Source organism: Bos indicus x Bos taurus, chromosome 2 (genome assembly GCF_003369695.1).
Source record: "Bos indicus x Bos taurus breed Angus x Brahman F1 hybrid chromosome 2, Bos_hybrid_MaternalHap_v2.0, whole genome shotgun sequence".
Taxonomy (NCBI): Eukaryota; Metazoa; Chordata; class Mammalia; order Artiodactyla; family Bovidae; genus Bos; species Bos indicus x Bos taurus.
This window is the reverse complement of record NC_040077.1, coordinates 938,006-959,770: the sequence shown is the minus strand read 5'-3', so window position 1 is coordinate 959,770 and position 21,765 is coordinate 938,006. Positions and strand designations below refer to the sequence as shown.

The following is a 21,765-nucleotide window of genomic DNA, read 5'->3' as shown; positions in this document are numbered from 1 at the left end:
TTGGTATGTTTATTAAAAATCAACTGACTATAGAGGTGTGGGCTTGTCAATCTGTTTGGGAAGAATATCATAGACTGGGTAGCTTACAAACTACAGAAATTTATTTCTCACAGAGTCTGGAGGCTGGGAAGTCCAAAAGCAAGGTGCTGGAAGATTTGGTGACTGGTGAGAGCCTACTTTCTGCTTCACAGACCTGTAACCTCATATAGAGGAAGAGATGAAGAATCTTTCTGGGGTTTCTTTTCTACAGGACCTAATGCTATTTGTGAGGGCCCTATTCTCTTTACATATTCACTTTCCAAATACCAACACATTGGGGTATTAAGTTTCAACATATGAATTTTGAGGAGACACAAATGATAGGGACAAAGTAAGTAATGAAATAGTTAATCCCACTAGAGGACTGTAAGTAAAGAAAAAAGCATGGGAGACCCCTGCAAGTTAAGTGAAAAGTGAAAGTTGCTCGGTTGTGTCTGACTCTTTGTGACCCCATGGACTGTGGCCTGTCAGGCTCCTCTGTCCATGGAATTCTCCAGACAGAATACTGGAGTGGGTAGCCATTCCCTTCTCTAGGGGATCCTCCCAACCCAGGGACCTAACCCAGGTCTCCCACACTGCAGGCAGATTCTTTACCATCTGAGCCACCAGGGAAGCCCCTCTGTAAGTTAATGATCACTCAAGAAACAGGTTTCCTTAACCACAAAACCAAGCAGGCTTCTTAAGCAGCAAAATCACGCAATAGAAGCATGAGACAAAAACAATAAAACAATGATGGCATGAGACCCACATTTTGTCCTGTGAGCTCAGTAAGTTAATAATCCTTAAAACACGCTCTTTGCACAAATTAAAAAAAAAGTTATGGAAAAGTGAGATTTCAAAGTGAAACACCATTATTGTACTCAGACCTGAAATGATATTCCCTAGTGCCATGACCAGAGAAGGCAATGGCACCCCACTCCAGTACTCTTGCCTGGAAAATCCCATGGACGGAGGAGCCTGGTAGGCTGCAGTCCATGGGGTCGCTAAGGTCGGGCACGACTGAGCGACTTCACTTTCACTTTTCATGCACTGGAGAAGGAAATGGCAACCCACTCCAGTGTTCTTGCCTGGAGAATCCCAGGGATGGCGGAGCCTGGTTGGCTGCTGTCTATGGGGTTGCACAGAGTCGGATATGACTGAAATAACTTAGCAGCAGTGCCATGACAGTCCTGGCTTGACCATGTAGGGACAAGAAAACTTTTTTGCCCAACATGGAGAAGGAGCTAACGATGGAAGTTTGACATCTACTCAAGAATAAGGAAGAATGTGGTCTCCCTCCCTTACTTTCCTCTGATTATAAAACTGTAGCCCACTAAGTTCTCTGGGTGCAGCACCCTCTCGCTCATCTGCTTATAAGCCTCACAAGTCTCCAATTCTAAAATATCACTTCTTATCTACTACTTTGCCTCTCACTGAATTCTTTCTGTGCTGATACATAAAGAACTGGAACCCCTGGGAATCCCCTGAAATGACATCTAGAAGTTTTACAAACATTCAGTCTATAGCAGGGATTTTTTCTTACTATTCTGTTCCATTGCTTTATTTGTGCATCAAGTCAATACTATACTATTCCTGTGGCTTTGTAAAACTGGTGTTGCTTCTTTCTTAAATGTTTTATAGAATTCACCAGTGGAGCTATACACCCTTGGAGATTTTCTTTATGGGATGGTTTTAAATTACAGATTCAATTGTTTTCTTCTACCAGTGCAGAAGGGATTGAATCCTCTCACATTGCAGATGGATTCTTTACCAGCTGAGCCACAAGGGAAGCCCAAGAATACTGGAGTGGGTAGCCTATCCCTTCTCCAGGAGATCTTCCGAACCCAGAAATGGAACCAGGGTCTCCTGCATTGCTGGCAGATTCTTTACCAACTGAGCTATTAGGGACCAAGTGAAGTCGCTCAGTCGTGTCCGACTCTTTGTGACCCCATGGACTGTAGCCTACCATGCTCCTCCATCCATGGGATTTTCCAGGCAAGATTACTGGAGTGGATTGCCATTTCCTTCTCCAGAGGATCTTCCCGACCCAGGGATCGAACCGGGGTCTCCTGCATTGTAGGCAGACGCTTTACCTTCTGAGCCACAGAAGGGAAGCTATTAGGGAAGCCCCTGTTAATCCCAAACTCCTGATTTATCCCTGTGGGGGCAGGGGTGGATATTCTTATTTGTTCATCTGTTTTCTAGTTTATTGACTTCTGTTCTTATCTTTATTATTTTTTTACTTATACTTTCTTTGAATTTAATTTGCTTCTGTTTTTCTAACTTTTCTGAGGTAGAAGTTAAGGTAATTGATTTTAAACTTTTCTTGTTTTTTACTATGTGTATTTGATATATTAACTTTCCTTCTGAGCATTCATTTAGCTGCATCTCACAAATTTTTATTTTTTTCATCATTATTTAGTTCAATATATTTTCCAATTTCCATTGTGATTTCTTTTTTGATCAAAAGAATATTCAGAAGTGTATTATTTAGTTATCTAATATTTGGGCATTAAAAAGTTATCTTGGACTTCTCTGGTGGTACAGTGGATAAGAATCCACCTGGCAATGCAGGGGGCATGGGTTTGATCCCTGGTCCGTGAAGATTCCACATGCCCCAGAGTAATAAAGCCCATGCACCACAACTACTGAGCCTACTCTAGAGCCAAGCTGCAAACACTGAGTTTGTGTGCTGCAGCCACTGAAGCCCAAGTGCCTAGAGCCCATGTTCCGCAACAAGAGAAGCCACTGCAATGAGAAGCCCATGAATTGCAAGGAAGGCCCAGCACAGCTAAAAAATAAAATAAATAAATAAAATATATTTTTAAAGTTTTATTTTTATTGCGTTATCGTTCAATTTCGTGATGGTCAGAGAAAGTTCTGTATGATATCAACACTTTGACATCTTCTGAGATTTGTTTTACTTCCTAAAATATACTTTGTGCATAATATTTGAAAATTTTAATTCTTCTCAGTAATACCTTAAGGGTTCAGCATAAATATTTTGAACATCTGTCATCAAATACAACATATTTTGTGTTTTGTTTTGTGAGGCTTAAGGGTAAATCAGTCAACTGCTTTAAAATTTTTCTATATCTGTACTTATTTTGGTGACTGCCTGTCACATCAAATCCTAAGAGAGGGGTGTTAAATCTCTAATTGTGAGTATCTGTATGCCTATTTCTTCTTCTGACTATCAATTTTTCACAGTTTATTTGGTGCATACACTCTAAAAATTGTCATTTTTTTTTCTGAATTAATTGACCCATTTATCTTTACCCAGTGTCCCCTTTAATTTTTGGTCATGCTCCTTGTCTTTAGGTCTACTTTAATATTAATATAGTCACTGACTTTTTTGATTAGCATGGGCATGGTAGATGGTTTTTCATCTTTTAAAATTTCAACCTCTTTGTGTCCTCATATTTAAGGTATGTTTCTTTTAAACAGCCATGTATTTAGGCTCTGTTTTTATCCAATGTGACAAGTTCTTTGGAGTGTTTAGTTCATTTACGTTTAATGTAATTTTACTAATACAGTTGGATTTAAGTCTAACAGCTTGCTCTTTGTTACTTATGTGCTTTTTGCTCCTTCTTTGCTTTCTTCGATTTATATTTTAGCATTCCATTTAATTTCCTATCTTGGATTTTTTAATTGCTTATTTTTCATTAATTGCTCTAGGGGGTTACAGTATTTTTAAATAAATACACTATACCTTGAATATGTATTTCACCACTTCACTTTCAGTATAAAACAAACAAAAAACAGCCCTTGGGAATTTAACTTTGAGACTCAGCCCTGGGCTGAAAATGTGTGGACTAGCCGGGAACCAGAAAGTCACTCAAAACCCATGTTGGAGTGAGGGACCTCCAGGAGCTTCTAGAAAAAGTGGTCTCTGAATATTTAGACAACTGGTGGATTTTGGTTTAGTCAGGATTCATTTGCTGTAACTTTGCATCATCTAGAAGACAGCCAGGAGGTAATGAAACTTCTTGTGGTTTTCAAAGGCTAATGGCCTGATACCTGCTGCTCATCTTTATTGCTCTCCCTTACGACAGGTTGGGGAGGTGGTGGTGGTGATGGGGAGCGGCGGTAGTTTAGGGAAAAATTTCTCCCAAACATGCTTGTGACAAACTTACTCCACTTGGCCTCTCTCAAGATTTTGTTTGGGGGCTAGTTCGTCAGATTTCTGCTCTCAGCCATTCCCACAAATCTGCGCACGCCTTTGCTCCTGGCTCAGAGAGGACACGCGATCACTTCAGAGGCCAAACAGGATCGTTTTCTCCCGGTTGGCCGGGTTCTGGCAGCGAGTCCCAGTCGCACCCCGCACCTGGCCGCTTGCAGGATCCCGTCCGCGGAGCTCAGGTGTGAACGAGTACCTCCTCCTTGGTTGCGGGGCGCCAGGCCATCGCGCCTGGGTGTCCCCCTAAGTTCGTTCTGCGGCTCATCTCACTTGCTGCCCTTATCTCACTGAGGCCCGGGACAGGGTGCGCCCTCCGCGCTCTTTTTACGGCCCAAGCTGGGCGAGTCCCACTGGGAAGCCCCTCCCCCCCTCCCCCCTTTCCCGCGGTCCCAAGGACTAGCTGGGGTCTCCTAGGCCGGCAGGTGGCCCTCGAGGTTCCCTTCCCGGAGGAGCATTTTCGACAGCCAGAGGGGCCTGTGGCCCCCGGGGTCGAGGGAGGGAGCACAGCGCACAAGGGCTAGCCGACTGGCCGAGGGCCGGGGGTGGAGGGAGGAGCGCCAGGAGGAAGGGGCCGAGCCGGGAGAGCCCCCGCCCCGGGAGGAAGGGGAGGAGGCCGGGTGTTTCCTGGCGCATTCCCGGCCCGCCCGAGTGACTCACTCGGTTAGGAAACTCCCAGGGCCCGCCCGGGACCCCCAAGCAGCCGCCGCGGACCCAGGTGAGGAGCGCTGCAGCCCCCTTCCCGCCCCGCGCCCCCGTTGGGATCGCGGCCCGCCCTCGGAGCCTGGCCAGCCGGGAGCTGGGAGGTGGCGGTGTCGCACCGGGGCCCCTCAGGCAGCCGGGACTTGGACCTCCGCGGCGCGGCCTCCCGGGCGGCGCGGCCTCCGGGATCACTCCGGCCTCGGAGTGGCGAAGCCATTCCCCAGCGCCCCTGGCCGCGACGGAGTTCCAATGGGGAGGGTCCATTGGGATTTTGCAGTTATTGTTTGAAAGTACCGAGCAGGCGGTTTGTACTGAGGTCGCGCTTTGTGCCCCTCTCTGAGGGGAGGAGAGACTGACCAAGCGAGACCATTTTGCAGATTCTTGGAGAGAGGAGTTTGGGGCTTTGTTAAGGAGCCCGGATTGTTATGTGGGCAGTGCGGTTCAACACAGCCAGATTGAGTTGTATATTTTAAGCCTCAAATGCGTGCTCCTAATTCGCAGCCCTTAGTGGGTGGGAGAATAATTTGGAAATGGGGTTTAAGAAGCGCTTTCTAAGCCGAGAGAGGCGTCCGGAGCACGTCCACCCTAGCATTATGTCTGAACGGCCGGATGGCGATTGCTTATGAAGCCGGGTGTTGGACGGTCTACGCTGCTGTGGGAGTCCGAGACTTGGGAGTTTCCTTTTCCAGGAATAGAGAGAGGGTGCTGTGCGCCGCGCCGCTCAGTTGTTTTGTCAGAGCTTGGTGAGTTGGGTGGTATTTCTTGGCCGTTGTCAACGTGATTCCGTCAATGACCCGTGATTGAAGCAGCAGCGTTCTCGGTGTTGTAGCTCAGGTTGCTTGCTTGACAATTCACCAGCAGCTTTAGCGGCTCCGGGCTCGTGCAGGAAAATCCTGCTCGGCCGCTCGGCCTGTGAAGCCGCGCGCCGGTGCCTGCCGTCTCTTCTTCCTGAAGGCCTTCAGTGGTTTTTCGAGTAAAGCGCAGATCTACCCGTGCTGAGCCTGAAGAAAATAATCAAGTTTTAAATGAATGTGGGCCACGGCAAGTTTGCATTTGTGGGAATTCACTTAGGAAGATGGTGCCAAACACTGTCTTCACGCAGCGGCATCTCTATGCCAGAGGTGAACAGGGAAATGTGGAAAACATTTCCGGTATTAAAACATACATTTGTATGCTCATACGTCCCTCAAAGAAAAGTTACTCGCCAAGTGTTTTTGTGTGTTTATTTAAATTTATTTTAAGTTGACATGTAGTAATATTGACTTTGTGATAAACAGTCTGAATTTTAACAAATGCTTAAGTGTCTGGTGACTTACAACCACAGTCAAGATACAGAGCAGTTTTATCACCCCCTAAACTCCTTTCTGTCCTTTTGTAGGCAACTCCATTTTCCACTCCTGACCCTTGATCTGTTCTCCATTCCTACAGTTTTGCTTTTTACAGAATGTCATATGTGGTTTTTGAGTTTGGTTATTTCACTCAGCATAATGCATTTGCAATTCATCCGTACTCTAGTTTGTCCCTGAGGGGTAAAGACATTAAAGTTTAAAACGTGTGCCTCTAGGATACAACCTGAGCTATTCAAATAACACTTTTAATTCATGAGAAGAATTACAACACTTAAGCTTATTAAAAAGTCAAACAGTGCTCCACTACATATACTAAAAGTGCAATTCCCTAAGTCTCTCTTAGTATGTAGCCTTTTCTGTGCATAGGTTTTATTTTTGTGTATGTTCTTTTTCTGACAGCAAGATTATATTGCATGTATTGTACCTTTTCACTTAATGTTCTTGGATTATTTAAAGATCTTGGAAATATTAACATGTTGGCATATATATTATATTGGCATATATACTATATACACACACAGATATTCTTCATTCCTTTTAATGACTATAGTATAGTGCTTTATGGTTAGATGTATGATCATTTATTTAATCAGCCCCTAGTTAACTGACATTAGTTTGCATTTGTCACCATCATATTCTGGGAAAGATTGAGGGCAGGAGGAGAAGGGGATGACAGAGGATGAGATGGTTGGATGGCATCGCTGACTTGATGGACATGATGAGTTTGAGCAAGCTCTGGGAGTTGCTGGACAGGGAAGCCTGGCGTGCTGCAGTCCATGGGGTCACAAAGAGTCAGACATGACTGAACAACTGAACTGAACTACCATATTCAGTGCTTGTGTCTATATCTTTATGTGGATACTCAGATTTATCATTCTGGAAGTGAATGAGGGTTTAAATAAAAGCTAATGTATCTTTTAAGTTGGCTTAAAACTCAGCATTCAGAAAACTAAGATCATGGCATCTGGTCCCATCACTTCATGGCTAATAGATGGAGGGAAAATTGGAAACAGTGGCAGATTTTCTTTTCTTGGGCTCCAAAATCACTTAAGATGGTGACTGCAGCCATGAAATTAAAAGACGCTTGCTCCTTGGAAGAAAAGCTATGACAAACCTGGACAGAGTATTTAAAAAAAAAAAGCAGAGATATCACTTTGCTGACAGAAGCAAAGCTGTGGTTTTTCCAGTAGTCATGTACAGTTGTGAGAACTGGACCATAAAGAAGGCTGAGCACTGAAGAACTGATGCTTTTGAAATGTGCTGGAGAAGACTCTTGAGTGTCCCTTGAACAGCAAGGAGACCAGACCAGTCAGTCCTAAAGGAAATCAATCCTGATACTCGTTGGAAGGACTGATGCTGAAATTGAAGCTCCAGTACTTTGGCCACCTGATGTAAAGAGCCTACTGATTGGAAACGACTGATGTTGGGAAAGATTGAGGGCAGGAGGAGAAGGGGACAACAGAGGATGAGATGGTTGGATGGCATTATCGACTCACTGGACATGAGTTTGAGCAAACTCTGGGAGATAGTGAAGGACAGGGCAGCCTGGCATGCTTCAGTCCATGGGATCACAGAGAGTCGAACATGATTTAGCGACTGAACAACAGCAACATTTCTTGAGTACTTACTTTGCTTCAGTGTTGTTTTGTGTGCGTGCATGTTAAGGCACTTCTGTCACATCTGACTCTTTGCAACCCATGGACTGTAGCCTGCCAGGCTCCTCTGTCCATGGAATTGTCCAGGTAAGAATACTGGAGTGGGTTGCCACTTCCTTTCCAACCCAGGAATGGAACCCGTGTTTCTTATGTCTTTTGCATTGGCAGGCGGGTTCTTTACCTCTAGCGCCATCTGGGAAGCCCCAGCATTGTTGTAGGCCAGGATTACTTTTCCTGTAAAGGTCCAATAGTGATTATGTCCAGCTTTGCAGGTCATATGGTTTCTGTCACAGCCTCCCCAGTTTCACTCCTGTAGCATGAAGTCAGCATGGACAATTTGTAATGAATGATTGTGGCTGTATTTCAGTAAAACTTTACTTATGGAACAAACCGTAGGCTGTAGTTGGCTAACTCTTGAGTACTTTGTGAAAGTGAAGTCGCTCAGTCGTGTCCAACTCTTAGCGACCCCATGGACTGCAGCCTACCAGGCTCCTCTGTCCATGGGATTTGCCATGCAAGAGTACTGGAGTGGGGTGCCATCTCCATACCAACTATTCTCACAACCCTCAAAGATGGGTGCAATTATTATTCTCACTTTATGGATGAGGAAAATGACAAAGAGGTTAAGTGTGTGCCTGTTAAATGTCTGGGGACTTCTCTGGTGGTCCAGTGGCTGACTCCTCGCTCCCAATGCAGGGGCCCAGGGTTCGATCCCTGGTCAGGAAACTAGATCCTATATACTTCAACTAAGAGTTCACATGCCACAACTATTAATAAGACCCAACACAGCCAAATAAATAAATAAATAATTTTTTTTTAAAGTTAGCATGCCTGATAAGAGCCAGACTTTGAATCGAGCCTTCTGACTAGTAAGTTAAAAACTAGAAAGAAGCTGCCAAAGATGCTTTCTCCAAAATATTAGACCTTGGGACCTGACCCTCATACACTTACTGAATCACTCACCTATGATTTTTTGAAGGCACTGTGCTTGCTCAGGTATCACTCCAGGATCACTGCCTCTACTCCTCTGTTGGGCCAGTGTTCCTTCAACCCCTCTCAGTGTGTGACAGTCTTGTGTCTTGGCTTTTGATCTGTGTTTTAATACTACTAGTTTATAGAGGGGTCACCTCAGTCAGTGCCTGGGACTTTGGCAAATGAGATCAAGTTGGGTCCTGGCAAAGCTACTATATATGTCTGCTATAATATGATCACCTGAGCCCTGATAGGTATGTTGGTTGGACTACCTTTGACCATTTTTCTTCTTTGGTAACATGGAAAAAGCACCTATTAGATTGTTACGAAATCAAAGGAGATAGTATATATAGGAATGTATTGTTAATATTCATACTTTGGCTTCTAAAGCTTTTATATATCTTGTCCTACCTAGGTCTTCATAATTTTTGCAACCAAAGGAATAGAGCATGGATTAATAACATATATATAATAATTAAAAAACTTTATTTTAGACAGGGCAATAAGATCAGAAAAATAAATAAAAGGCAGATTGGAATGAGAAAATTGTCCCTTTTTGCAGATGGTATTATCGACATAGAAAATCCAAGAAATCTATGAAAAAACTATCAGAATTAGTATGTGAAGTTAATAAGGTCACAAAATACAGTTAACACATGTAAGTTAGTCTTATTTCTATATACCAACAGTGTGCAATTAGAAAGTAAAATGTTTAAAAATAACCATTTTCAGCAGCTTCAAAAAATCAAATACTTAGATATAAATTTTAATAAAACACATACAGGATCAATAAGCTGAAAACTGCAAAATGCTAATGAATGAATTAAAGATCATGTAAATAAATGAAGAGGCATGTATGGGCATGAGTTGAAATACTCAACATAGTAAAGTTGTCACTTCCCTCCAAGTTGATCTATAGGTTTAACACAATTCCAGTAAAATATTGCAGGAAAAAAATATCTCAACTTTATATTGAGGTACAATGTACATACCGTAAAATTACCTCCTTTAAGTGTGCAGTGATTTTTAGTAGATTTATGGAGTTGAACAGCACCATCATAACATACATATCACTCCAAAAAGGTTGCTCATGACCTTTTACAGTTAATCTCCATTCCTAGCCCCTATTCCTGCTAATCACTAATTTGCTTTCTTTTATAGATCTGCCATTTCTGGACATTTAATATAAATGAAAGTGTACAATTTGTGTTCTTTATGTGTAACTTTCTTCACTTAGCATAATGTTTTTGGAGTTTATTTCTGGTCTAGTATGTACCAGCATTTCATTCCTTTTTTGTTGCTTTGTATTCCATTGAATGGATATATTACATTTTGTTTAACCATCCATTAAGTTCATTTTTTTTTTTTTGCCTGTTATGAATAACTGCTGCTATGAAGACTCATGTTCAAGTCTTTATGCAGGCCTATGTTATAATATCTTTTTGATAGAAATCTAGAAGTGTTCTTGCTGGGTCATAAGATACTTTTGTTTAATTATTAGAAGTCACAGCAGATTGTTTTTATAGATAAAAGACAAACTGACTCTAACATTTCTATGAAGGGGGAAATAAACTGCAGTAGCTGAAAAAATGTTTAAAAAAATAAATTGGGGAGATATTGTCCGATTTTTTTTTTTTTACTATAATAAAATATAAGTAGCCTAAAATTTACTGTTTTAATCATTTTAAATGTACAGTTTAGTAACATTAGGTACATTTACATGGTTGTACAGCCATCACCACCATCCATCCCCTAAACTCTGTCTTCATCCTAAATTGAACCTCTGCACTTATTTATTTATTTTATTGAAGTATAGTTATTTACAATGTTTCTGATATACAAAGTGATTCCATCTTTTAAAAGATGGAATCACTTTTTTTGTGTGGAATCATGTATATGTATATACATATATATATACACACATACATGTGTGTACATACATATGCAGGTCTATTTTTTTTTTAGATTTTTCAATTGATAAAGATTATTATAAGATGTTTAATATATTTCCCTGTGCTATACAGTAGGTCCTTGTTTATTTTATATCTAGTAATGTGTATCTGTTCATCTCAAATTCCTAATTTCTCTCTTCCCCCCTTACCCTTTAGTAACCATAAGTTTGTTTTCTACGTCTTTACCCATTTAAATACTAACTCCATTTTCTCATTCCTCTAGCTCCTAGTAGCAACCATTCTACTTCCTGTCTATGAACTTGACTATTCCAGACACCAATTAAGCACTGCTCTGGCTTACTATAACTATGAACATTGGTATATGTTATTGAGATGCTGTTTTCAGTTCTTTTGGTTACATACCCAGAACTGGTATTGCTGGGTTATGTGGTAATTAAATGTTTAATTTCTTTGAACACTTGTCATATTATTTTCCTTCGCAGCTTTGCCAGCATTTCTGTGTACCAGCAATGCACAAGGATTCCAATTTCTTCACATCCTCTCCAACACTTGTTATTTTCCTTTTTTAAAAAAATAATATCCACTTTGCTGCTACTGCTAAGTTGCTTCAGTCGTGTCCAACTCTGTGCGACCCCATAGACAGCAGCCCACTAGGCTCCTCTGTCCCTGGGATTCTTCAGGCAAGAATACTGGAGTGGGTTGCCATTTCCTTCTCCAATGCATGAAAGTGAAAAGTGAAAGTGAAGTCCCTCAGTCGTGCCTGACTCTTAGCGACCCCATGGACTGCCGCCTACCAGGCTCCTCCGCCCATGGGATTTTCCAGGCAAGAGTACTGGAGTGGGGTGCCATCGCCTTCTCCGAATATCCACCTTAATGGTCATGAAATAGTGTCTCATTCCAGTTTTGATTTGCATTTCCCTAACAATTAATGGTGTTGAGTATCTCTTAATGTATTTATTTTCCATTTGCATATCTTCTTTAGAGAAATATCTGTTCAAATCCTTTGTCCATTTTTTAATCATGTTGTTACTTTTTTTTCATGTTGAGTTGTAGGAGTTCCTTATATATTTTGGATAGCAGTCCCTTGTCAGATACATGATTTGCAAATATTTTCTCCCATTCTGTAGGTCTTTTAACTTTCTTGATAGTGTCCTTGCTGCACAAAAATTTAAAATTTTCATGTCTAGTCTAGTTTTATCTACTTTTTCTTTTGTTGCTAGTGCTTTTGGTGTCATATCCAAGAAATCATTGCCAAATTGAGTGTCATGAAGCTTTTCTTATATGTTTTTTTCTTAAAGTTTTATAATTTTTGTTCTTCTGTGTAGGTGTTTTGTTCATTTGAGTTAATTTTTGTATATAGTGTGAGGTGATGGTCCAGTTTAATTCTTTTGCATGTGGATATCCAGTTTTTCCAGCACAATTTGTTCAAAACAGTCTTGGGCTTCCTTGGTGGCTCAGTGGTAAAGAATTCTCCTGCCAGTGGAGGAGACATGGATTCGATCCCAGGTCCAGGAAGGTCCCACATGCTGCAGAGCAGCTAAGCCCATGTGGCACAACTATTTAGCCTGTGCCCTAGAGCCCATGGGAGCCGCAACTACTGACCGCACGTGCTGCAGCTGTTGAAGCCTGCACGCTCTAGAGCCCCTGTTCCACAACAAGAGAAGTCACAGCAATGAGAATCCCTCCCACCACAACTAGAGAATTGACTCATTTTCTGTAACTAGAGAAGAATTCTGTGCAGCAGCGAAGACCCAGCACCGCCAAAAATTAAAAAAAAGAAAAGAGAAGGTCCTTTTTTCAGTGAATGGTCTTGACACCCTTGTTGAACATCATTTGATCATATACACAAGCAAGGGTTTATTTCTGGCTGTTTATTCAGTTTCATTGGTCAATGTGTCAGTCTTTATGCCAGTATCACAGTTTTGATTATTATAACTTTATAGTAAGTTTTGAAATCAGTAAAAGACTTTCAGGTTTGCTGTCCTCTATCAAAATTTGTTTTGGCTATTCTGGGGTTTTTTTGAGATTCCATATTATTTTAAGATGAGTTTTTCTATTGCAAAAAAAAAAAAAATGCTGTTAGAATTTTGATGGGGATTACATTGAATTTCCTGGAGAAGGAAATGGGAACCCACTCCAGTATTCTTGCCTGGAGAATCCCATGGATGGAGTACACTACACAGTCCACAGGGTAGCAAAGAGTCGGACACGACTGAGCGACTTAACTAACATTGAATTTGAGGATAGCTTGGGTTATAGTGACATCTTTTTTTTTTTTTTTTTGGTTGCTCCATGCTGCTTGGAGGATCTTAGTTCCCCAAACCAGGGATCAAACCCAAGTCCCTGTCAGGGAGAACAAGGACTCCCAACCTCTGGGCCACCAGGGAATTTTGTATATTGTTATCTCAACAGTATTAAGTCTTCCAGTTCATGAACATGGAATATCTTTCCATTTATTTGTGTCTTTAATTTATTTAATCAGTGTTTTGTAATTTTTAGTGTATGAATCACTCACCTCCGTAGTTAAATTTATTCTTAAATTTATTTTCTTTTTGATGCTATTGTAAATGGAATTGTTTTCTTAATATTCTTTTTGGAACATTTATTGCTAATGTATAGACATGCAGCTGATTTTTATGTGTTGCTTTTGTATCCTGTAGCTTTGCTGAGTTAATCTATTAGCTCTTACAGGTTTTTTGTGAAATCTTCTGTGAAATCTCTACATAGAAGATCATGTTCTCTGTGGTTTCATATATTCCAAAGTTCTGTTGTTAGTTGAATAGGTTTATAGTTGTTACATCTCTCTGATGGAGTGACTATTCTATTATAATGTTTCTAGTAACAATTTTCTGTTTCAAGTCTATACGTCTAATATTAATATAGCTGCTCTGACCACTTTTGGTTTCTCTTTGCATAGTATATCTTTTTCCATCCTTTTGATTTCATCTCCTTGTGTCTTTGAATTTAAAATTTGTCTTTCATGGGTAGCATTCCCAAGTGGTGCAGTGGTAAAGAATCCGCCTGCCAATGCAAGAAATGCAAGAAACATGGGTTTGATCCCTGGGTTGGGAAGATCCCCTGGAGAAGAAAATGGCAATCCACTCCAGTATTCTTGCCTGGAGAATTCCATGGACAGAGGAGCCTGGCGGGCTGTAAGCCATGGGGTCACAAAGAGTCAGATGCGACTGAGCAGCAGCAGGTGGCGTATACTTGGTTCATGGTTTTTTTTTTTTTCCCCATTCTATCATTGTCTGCCTTTTGATTGTCTACTCCATTTTCACTTAATGCAGATACTTATATCTTAGGATTTACATATGCCGTTTTGTTATTTGTTCTCTGTATATCTTATATCTGGAGACCCTTTGGCCATAGTGAGGAGCTTAGACACAGCAGCTGTGTAGGAGCCAGTAGAGAACCTAGCACCGTGAATGGCCTGAGTTCAGGCTACCTAATAAGACTCTAGTATTCTGGCTTGGAGAATTCCAGGGACTGTATAGTCCATGGGGTCACAAAGAGTCAGACACGACTGAGAGACTTAAAAAAAAAAAAAGATTCCAGAGCACTCTGGGGGTAAGATTTGCATTTATATGAATTTTTTGTGTTAAAGGCCTCTCAGAACTTGGTCTTAAGAATACAGGGATGTATTTTTTTACATTTGTGTTGGTTTGAGCCTGGTGTAACTTGTGCTGTTGAGCATTCATTTACGCACTCCACCCCGCCAAACTTCGTCATGACTGCCTTACTTTCATGCAAGACTGTGGAGACAGAACCCACAAGCCAGACCTTGAACTGTGGCATTCAGATTTTTTAATTGTGAATAAGACAAATGGACAGTGATAGTTACTGTGACTTGAAACAAGCATATTTGTGCTTTGTATTTATATCTCAGAACTGGACTAGCCAAGGTTGTCAGGTCCTGTTCTTTACTCTCTTTTGGGGGAGTTTTGCTCCATGGGAGAGAAAAACCAGTGCTTAGAGAGCAGTGAGTTCCATCTTGGAACTTGATTTGATAACCAGAATTTTATGTCCTGAGCTAGCATGGTTATTCCTTGTGCCCATTTGTCCTGACTAGGAGAGTGGAGGTGTGCGATGCTTCATCTTTGAAGATATTCACAGAAGAAGATACTTTGCTGTGAAGAACCGCACAGGCCCAGGTCAGAAGTGGTGATGAGGATTTACATTATATTTAAATCCCTACCTAAAGCTTGAGTTACTCAAGCTGTTCCATGTTAAAGAGTTTTCTTCTTTTCCCACAAATCCTGCCTGGAAGAACCAGTCTCCACAAAACCAACTAGCATTACAACCACCTGGACTCTTGACTCATTGGGGTTGTCTGTCCCAGGGGTCGTGGAATAACTAAGTGTGTTAAATCAAGCAGACTTGTGCATGTGCATGATATTTTCATATTCTGAAGTCAGTTTTGCTTCTGCCCTGGAGACCACATTCCTAAGAGTTTTGTACATGGCAGCTGTGTTTCTTCCTTTGCTTTAATTGGGGTGGGGGTGTTTGTATGAGTCAGGATTCTCCATAGAAACAGAGCCATAGGGTATATGGAAAGATTGATTTTAAGGATTTGACTCACATGATTGTGGAGGTTGGCAATTCTGAATTCGGAGAGTAGGCAGGCTGAGACTCCGGGAGAGTTGATGTTACAGCTCAAGTCCAAAGGTCCTACTGAAGGCAGAATTCCTTCCTCTTTGGAGAATCTCATTTTCTTCTTTTAAGGTCATCAGCTGTTTGGATGAGGCCCACCCATGTTATGGAGGGTCACCTGCTTTACTCCAAGTCTGCCTATTTAAATGTAAATCACACCTAAGAAATAGCTGCACAGCAACATCTAGACTGATGTTTGACCAAAAACCGTATTGTACCTAGAACTCGTCATAGGGAATAGTTTTTACTTTGTATTTTAAGTTTGCACTTTATTTGGCTGCGCTGCGTCTTAGTTGCCAGTGGGTTTTAGTTGCGGCACATGGGATCTTTGCAGAGTCTTAGCCACTGGACTACCAGGAAAGTCCCTGTAATTTTCGTTTCAGACAGTTGCCTCCTCCTGCAAAGATTGACTTCAAGGTAAGCACCATGCAAAGGGTGGGAGGGGAGGGGGACGGTCCTTGCCGTCTGGAACTGCCCGCTGAGGGAGGGAAAAACCACCACTGCCCACCCTTCCTCCACTGGGAATGTGTCACTGACCAACGTTGCACACAAGCTCTGAGAGGCTCGGACAGACACCAGCGGTGGACAGAGAAGGGTTAGTCCTCTCTGGGAAGCCTCTGCCAGGATGGCCAAGGTCTGGGGCAGCTCCCTTGGAAGGCGTGACTTCCTGCCCTGCGCTTCTGAGTGTCCCTGAACCGTTTTTGAATGTGCTTTTAAGGAGCTCTGTACCTCAGGAGCTCGTGTTGCAGTTTAGAGTGACTGGGGACTGTGTCCTGCAGCAGTCCCGCTGGCTCTGCCAGAGGGCCCTGCCCCTTCTCGAGGCCTCTGTCCTTGGCATGTGGGTGGCCACATTCTCACCATGTTTTCACATGGCCTTCCCTCTGTGCCTGTCTGTGTCCTGATCTCCCCTTCTTATAAAAGACACCAGTCACATTGCGTTAGGACCCACCCTATAACCTCATTTTGCTTTAATTGCGTCTGTAAAGACCCATCTCCAAATACAGTCAGTCTGAGGTATGAAGAGTTAGGACTTGAAAGGGGAACAGCCCTTTCAAGTTCAGGGCTCAAAGCAGTTCAACCCCAAGCAGCTCATTTAATTACAGTGATGGAGTGTCTATGAGCCTCGGGAGCCATTGGCTCCTGCAAGGATCTGGCAAGGAGGCGGAGGCAGATGTGTTGCTATCAGGGAGACTTTGTTCCTCTTTGTGAGGCAAAATTACAGGCACTCCAGCATTTTATTCTGTCACTTCGAAGGATTACATGGTATACTCTTACGCTGGAGACTGCTACCCTAAGACGGCCTCAGAACTGGCTGGTTCCCTCCTGATTGCAGCCCCTCACTGTTTCCCAGCCTTTAGCCCCTGCAGCTGGCAGCTCCCAGGAAGGGGTGGGTAGGGAGCAGCCACCCATCGTGCTGTCGCCCTGGCCACACTTTCTCTTAAGTGTGGGCGAGAGACTCCAACCTCAGAATCAAGAGGTGTATATGGGTGCATGCCTGGTCACCCAGCTCACCTAGTCAGGGCAAGGTGTGAGAGTTGGCATTTGCACCGGGTCTCCCTGGCAATTATCGTCTCTTTTAGTTCCAGCCAGTTCGTGCCCTAGTTCCCTAAGCATCCTGGGGTACTGGGCAGGAGGAGCCCACTTCCAGGGTTTTATGGTGCTCTGAATAAGGTACAGACAGACATCATATAATTGCTCTTTGCTTTATTGCACTTCTCAGATAGTGTATTTTTTACAAATGGAAAGTTTGTGGTGATCCTACACAAAGCAAATCTGTTGGTGCCATTTTTCCTTCAGCATTTGCTTACTTCATGTGTTTGTGTCACATTTTGGCAGTTCTTGCAATATTTTAAACTTTTAAATTATTTTTATATTTGTTAGGTTGATCTGTGATCAGTGATCTTTTAAAAAATTTTTATTTCTTTATTTTGGCCACGCAGCATGTGATATCTTAGTTCCCTAACCCGGGATCCAGCCTGCGCCGCCTGCATTGGAAGTGCACTGGACCACCGGGAAAGTTGCTATGATCAATGATTTTTGACGTTATGATTATGCTGTGTTATGTTATTATTGCTGCAGGCTCAGATAGTGGTTATCTTTTTTAGCAGTAACATATTTTTAAATTAAGGTATATACTTTGTCTTTACTTTTTGAAGAGAGACAACCATTATGTAGTCTCTCAATACTAAGATTCTGAGCTGCTTTTACATTACCACAATGGCATGCTTTTAAAAATACATTTCTAGCACCCTCATTATTTCCCCTCCAGTATTGTCTTCTAATACACTTGGTTGACATTCCTATGGGACTGGTGGCCTGTCCCTTCTGCTATCACAGGGGAACCCTATACATTATTTCCAACTCACAAGTAATACTAAAGTACAGTGAATTTCTGGTCTTCGTAAGTATTGTTGTCAAAAATACAGTCTTGAATTTCTTGTGCACAAGGTTAAATAAAAATATTCTACTGTTTTACTTAAAAGTATGGTCAAGTTAGAATGGTGGCAAAAGAGGTATGGGACATTTGAGGCAGGGCAGTGTGAGTCAGTCACATTCAGCATGTTTGTGTATCAGCCACTATTATTTAGACCAAGTCTGTACGTTAGTTTTGGGCTTCCCAGGTGGCTCAGTGGTAAAAGAATCTGCCTACCAATGCAGGAACCGCAGGAGACATGGGTTTGATCCCTGGATGGGGAAGATCCTCTGGAAGAGAAATGACAACCCACTCCAGTATTCTTGCCAGGATAATCCCATGGACAGAGGTGCCTGGTGGGCTATAGTCCATGGGGTCTTAAAAAGAGTTGGACACAACTGAGCACCCACATACATTATTTTTAAAGAAATAATGCTATCACACACTTAATAGGCTACAGTATAGTGTAAACATAACTTTAGATGCTCTGGGAAACCGAAAACGTTGTGTGACTCCCTTTATTGCAGTATCTGCTTTATTGTGATGGTCTGGAACTGAACTTGCAATATCTCCCGAGATATACGGGAAAAGAAGATGTAGACAATTAGAACTATACAGGAAGGAACTTTAAATAAGGTGGCCTCAGGGCCCAGTGGCTACAGGCAGAGCCCTAGCTGCTACATGACCTGCAGGGATGAAGCAGTGATTGCACATTCTAGCTCAGTCTGAAACCTGTAATCTCACATGTATGTATATTAAACTGTTCGTTAAAGGCAATTCCTTAATGTGCAGAGGCATGGAATAGTATTATGAACTCTCAATAGTGGTCTGAGCTCTGCTGTAACCCCTGCCCCACACTGTGCTGTTGTGAAGGAAGTCCCAGAAGCAGCATCTTATCTCAGTCATAAGCATTTTGGTACATGTCTCAGAGTTTTGCTGCTGTTTTTCTGGGCCAGAAGTGGAAATGGTTTTCTATTTTTAGGATCTCTTGCTATTTTGTATAAGCTGGTTTCTTCAGATTGTAAAAATCTGGGAAGTGTCAAATTTTAAGTAATTGAAGCTAAACATTTGGAGTGTATATATATTTTAAACAAAGCCCACTACTCTGCAGTTGCACTACTCTGAAACACTTGATTATAGAATGAAAATAATCACTGCTGAGGGCTGAATTGCCTGAGGATGTGTGGTCCTCAGTTCAGATTTCCGTTGGACCAGAAGCTTTCTTCAAGAGTGTGGGACTCTGGGCAGACAACAGGGATTTCCAAGGCAGATACTCGGACTGGAAAGATGTGTTTTACTCTGAAGAGATGACTTTACATGTGGACATCACCAGATGGTCAATACCAAAATCAGATTATATTCTTTGCAGCCCAAGATGGAGAAGGTCTATACAGTCAGCAAAAACAAGACTTGGAGCTGATTGTGGCTCAGATCTTGAACCCTTATTGCAAAATTCAGATTTAAATTGAAGAAAGTAAGGAAAACCACTAGACCATTCAGGTATGACCTAAATTAAATCTCTTACGATTATACAGTGGAAGTGACAAATGGTTTCAAGAGATTAGATCTGATAGACAGAGTGCTGAAGAACTATGGACGGAGGTTTGTGACATAGTACAGGAGACAGTGATTAAAATCATCCCCAAGAAAAAGAAATGCAAAAAGGCAAAATGGTTTCTGAGGAGGCATTACAAATGGCTGAGAAAAGAACAGAAGCTAAAGGCAAAGGAGAAAAGGAAAGCTATATCCATCTGAATGCAGAGTTCCAAAGAATATCAAGTAGAGAAAAGAGAGCTTTCCTAAGTGATCAATGCTAAGAAATAGAGGAAAACAATAGAATGTGAAAGACTAGAGATCTCTTAAAAAAATTAGAAATACCAAGGGAACATTTCCTGCAAAGATGGGCACGATAAAGGACAGAAATGGTATGGACCTAACAGAAGCAGAAGATGTTAAGAAGAGGTGGCAAGAATACACAGAAGCACTATCCAAAAAATATCTTAATGACCCAGATAACCACGATGGTGTGATCACTCACCTAGAGCCAGACATCCTGGAATGTGAAGTCAAGTGGGCCTTAGGAAGCATCACTACAAACAGAGCTAATGGAGGTGATGGAATTCCAGTTGGGTTATTTCAGATCCTAAAAGATGATGCTGTTTAAGTGCTGCACTCAATATGCCAGCAATTTTGGAAAATTCAGCAGTGGCCACAGGACTGGAAAAGGTCAGTTTTCATTCCAATCCCAAAGAAGGGCAATGCCAAAGGATGTTCAAACTACCACACAATTGCACTCATCTCACATGCTAGCAAAGTAATGCTCAAAATTCTCCAAGCCAGGCTTCAACAGTACGTGAACTTCCAGATGTTCAAGCTGGGTTTAGAAAGGGCAGAGGAACCAGAGATCAAATTGCCAACATCCGTTGGATCATAGAAAAAACAAAGAGAATTCCAGAAAAACATCAACTTCTGCTTTATTGACTATGCCAAAGCCTTTGACTGTGTGGATCACAACAAACTGTGGGAAATTCTTCAAGAGATGGGAATACCAGACCACCTTACCTGCCTCTTGAGAAGTCTGTATGCAGGTCAAGAAGCAACAGTTTGAATCCAGACATGGAACAACAGACTGGTTCCAAAGTGGGAAAGGAGTACAACAATGCTATATATTGTCACCCTGCTTATTTAAATTATATGTAGAGTATATTATGGGAAATGCCAGGCTAGATGAAGCACAAGCTGAAATCAAGATTGCCGGGAGAAATATCAATAACCTCAGATATGCAGATGACACCACCCTTATGGCAGAAAGTGAAGAGGAACTAAAGAGCCTCTTGATAAAAGTGAAAGAGGAAAGTGAAAAAGCTGGCTTAAAACAACGTTCAGGAAACTAAGATCATGGCATCTGGTCCCATCACTTCCTCCAAATAGGGAAACAATGGAAACAGTGACAGACTTTATTTTTGGGGGCTTTAAAATCACTGCAGATGGTGACTGCAGCCATGAAATTAAAAGACGCTTGCTCCTTGGAAGAAAAGCTATGACCAACCTAGGCAGCATATTAAGAAGCAGAGACATTACTTTGCCAACAAAGATCCGTCTAGTCAAGGCTATGGTTTTTCCAGTGGTCATGTATGGATGTGTGAGTTGGACTATAAAGAAAGCTGAGCGCCGAAGAATTGTTTGCTTTTAAACTGTGGTGTTGGAGAAGACTCTTGAGAGCCTCTTGGACTGCAATGAGATCAAACCAGTCAACCCCAAAGGAAATCAGTCCTGAATTTTCATTAGAAGGACTGATGCTGGAGCTCCAGTACTTTGGCCACCTGATGCTGCAAAAGATTGAAGGCAGAATGAGAAAGAGACGACAGAGGATGAGATGGTTGGATGGCGTCACCAGCTCGATGGACATGAGTTTGAGGAAGCTCCTGGGAGTTGGTGATGGACAGGGAAGCCTGACGTGCTGCAGTCTAATGGATTCCAAAGAGTTGGACATGACTGAGCAACTGAACTGAACTGTGTTCAAATGTATAACCTGCTTTGGGTCACAGCAGTGAGGAGTCACTCTGTAGGTGTTTTCAACATTTTTCATTCTCTTTCCTTTACGTTCACAAGAAATTTTCGGAGGGATATTCCATTTTTTACTGTTCTAAAATAAATTCACACTTACAAAAATTGCAAAAATAAAAATACCTCAACACCTGAGTGTGTTTCCTCAGGGTAAGGATATTCTTTTGCAAACCCACAGAACAATTACCAACACTGGCCCTTTATAGAAAAAGTTTACTGATCCTGTCCTAGAGAACCCATTGCACGTATTAGTGTGCAGGAATTTTCTTCACAGTTTACCGTAACAAAGACCCTGTTTAGGGAACCTCAGGAGACGGCACCCAGATCTATTCGTTCATTCAGTGAA

The 21,765-nt window shown here is 42.0% G+C and overlaps 1 protein-coding gene across 1 annotated transcript in view; it reads left to right on the top strand.

The window, feature by feature from the left end:
- The first annotated feature begins 4,795 nt into the window (after positions 1-4,795).
- CYFIP1 (cytoplasmic FMR1 interacting protein 1) overlaps positions 4,796-21,765 on the top strand; it is a 108,693-nt gene continuing 91,723 nt past the window's right edge. The window contains 1 exon segment of the mRNA XM_027554365.1: positions 4,796-4,913. The gene's annotated coding sequence lies outside the window, so the exon portion shown is untranslated.